Consider the following 3074-nt stretch of genomic DNA (forward strand, 5'->3'; position numbering starts at 1 on the left):
ATTTTTTTTTAAATTTCGTTCCCGCCTTATTTCAAATAAAAAAAAAACGTACTGGCCACCGCCGTGCCACACGTGTCCACTGCCGCCGCTGCCATGTACTGGCCACCGCCGCCACCGCCGTGTACTGGCGATCGCCGCCACCGCCACCGCCATGTACTGGCCACCGCCGCCACCGCCGTGTACTGGCCACCGCCGCCACCGCCATGTACTGGCCACCGCCGCCACCGCCGTGTACTGGCCACCACCGCCACCGCCATGAACTGGCCGCCGCCGCCGCCGTGCCACACGTGTCCCTTCCCCGTGCCACGTGTCGCCGCCGCTTCCACGTGCCTCGCCCCGCCGCCGCCGGCGTGCGATGTGTAGATCCCGCTTCCACGTGCCACGCCCCGCCGCTTCCCCGCGCCACCTGTCGCCGCCGCTTCCACGTGCCTCGCCCCGCCGCCGCCGGCGTGCGACGTGTAGATGCCGCTTCCACGTGCCACGCCCCGCCGCTTCCCCGCGCCACCTGTCGCCAAACTTGCCGCGTCGCTTCATGTGCTATAAAGCGCCGCGTGTGCGCGCAACCACACGTCGTCGTCGCCTCCGTTCATTCGTCGCCGGGATGCCGCCGCGCCGTCGTGGCTCGTCCGGCTTCCGTGGCGTCCGAGCGCGTCCGAACGGTAGGTTCTACGCCGAGATGCGCGCCGGTGGCTTCCGGCTCACCCTCGGCACGTACAACACCCCGGAGCCGGCGGCGCGCGCTTACGACGCGGCCGCATGGCGATTTCGGCGGCCACGGCGCGACATGAACTTCCCAGACGTCGAATCGCTAGAGGAGGCGGAGTTCCTCGCGCCGACGCCGTGCCTCGTCGACGACGAGGACCGTCGCCGCCACCGCCAGGTGCAGCGCCGGATCGCCATCGCCGAGCACGACGAGGAGTTGATGCGCCAGTGGAGGGTGCAGTTCCCCAATGATGTTGACAACACCGACGCGTTCTTCGCTGACCTCCGGGCACATCGCAGGTCCAACTGGCGCCACCGTCGGGCCGTCGCCGTGTTCGAGCTCGACAACCCGAATACAACTTGGGCCGACAACGACCCTCGGTGGGACGACATTTGGACCGCGACAACCTCCGACGACGAGTAGATCGACTAGACTAGTTGTTTATCTATTTTAATTGTATTTTCAATAAAGTCGTTGTGGCGTACGCCGATGATGAGAAAAGTTTCCCGCCGTATACATGGAATTAAAGTGCAGAGCTCAACCGAAAATTAATTAAGATACATGGCCATATTCGACCGTTCGAGTCATTCGGTCATACTCGTGCCTAGACCTATAGTACTCGCCACCGTAGTCGTCGTAGTCGCCGTCATCATCGTCGCCGGCATCGGGATCGCGGTAGTCGAACCTCGGCGGGAGAGCACGCGTGGGCCGGGACCGAGGGTAGCGCAGCGGGGGCCACGGTAGGCCATGACGCCCTGGAGAGTCCGGCCGCGCCACCACAGCCGACGGCCGGCCTCGTTGAAGTTCGAAGGAGGCGGGTCGCCCTCCTCGTGCCTGGCAAGCGCCCTCTCACGCCGATTGATGAAGAAGCTTTCCCAAGTCGGGCTGTAGTCGGGATGCCACTTGGGATTCCTCCGCTGCTCTGGCGTGAGCTCGAAGTAGTAGTGGTTCGTAATGGCCATCTCGCGCGCCACACCTAGAGGGACAGGAGGGACCGGTACGCCTCCGACGCTCAGCAACCAGCCGGTCGGGACGCGGTAGCCCGGCGGGCAGGGGTAGTTCGACGCGCAAAGCGCCTCCGCCTCCCGGAGGGTTAGAGATACGATGGAAGCCATGGGACAGAGTGATGAGGTTTGCGTGATATGAGTCTAGATGTGATATGTAAATGGAGGCCAAGCCTACATATATATAGTGAAAAAATGGCGGGAGGACGGAGGCGGGAAGCAAGTGGAAAGCGCGGGAAGAAAAATAGGCGGGAACGCAGTGGCGCCGAAACATTAGTCCCGACCGGTGGGTACAACCGGGACTAAAGATCCTTTTTTTGTCATCTAACAAAACTGCTCGGTGGGATAAGGACGTGTGGGTAACCTTTAGTCCCGGCTGGTGGGTACAACCGGGACGAAAGATCCTTTTTTTGTCATCTAACAAAACCGTCGGTGGGATAAGGACGTGTGGGTAACCTTTAGTCCCGGCTGGTGGGTACAACCGGGACTAAAGATGTCGGCAGGATAAGAACGCATGGGTGGACGCACCGCTCGATGAGATAAAGCATGTAGCGCACGATGCCCCGTCGAAGGAACAAGACAAAGTAGAAGAGGTGTCGTGCCTATAAAAGGAGCATCGATACGCCTTGCCAAGCGGATCAACAAGCCAAGCAGAGTTTCATTCCCATGGATGAAGGAAAGGGTTGGGAAATCTCCGTGGCGCAGCCTTCTCGAAGATGTCGTTGGTGCACACACCCTACGGCATCTTCGGAAGCTGCTCCTCGGAATTTTTTCCCTGCAAGCCCCTGAACGACTACATCTCCTCTAACAGTGTTGGGGAAAGGGTTGGGAAATCTCCCGTGGCGCAGTTTCTCGAAGATGTCGTTGGTGCACACGCCCTACGGCATCTTCAGAAACTGCGCCTTGGAATTTTTTCCTGCAAGCCCCTGAATGACTACATCTCCCTTCATGCCGCGATTCAGGAACACCAATCGGCTTAAGGTCAGGAATAAAGTCAACACAGAATTCAATGACCTCCTCTGTTCCATAGCCCTTGGAGATGCTTCCTTCTGGCCTAGCACGGTTATGAACATATTTTTTTAAGACTCCCATGAACCTCTCGAAGGGGAACATATTGTGTAGAAACACAGGACCGGGAATGGAAATCTCATCGACCAGGTGAACGAGGAGATGTGTCATAATATTGAAGAAGGATGGTGGGAACACCAGCTCAAAACTAACGAGACATTGTACCACATCATTCTGCAACCTCGGTAGAATTTCTGGATTTATTACCTTCGAGAAATTGCATTGAGGAATGCACATAGCTTCACAATGGGCAGTCGAACATTTTCCCGTAGAAGCCCCCTCAATGCAATCGGAAGCAA

The sequence above is a fragment of the Lolium rigidum genome, chromosome 6 (assembly GCF_022539505.1).
Source record: "Lolium rigidum isolate FL_2022 chromosome 6, APGP_CSIRO_Lrig_0.1, whole genome shotgun sequence".
NCBI lineage: Eukaryota > Viridiplantae > Streptophyta > Magnoliopsida > Poales > Poaceae > Lolium > Lolium rigidum.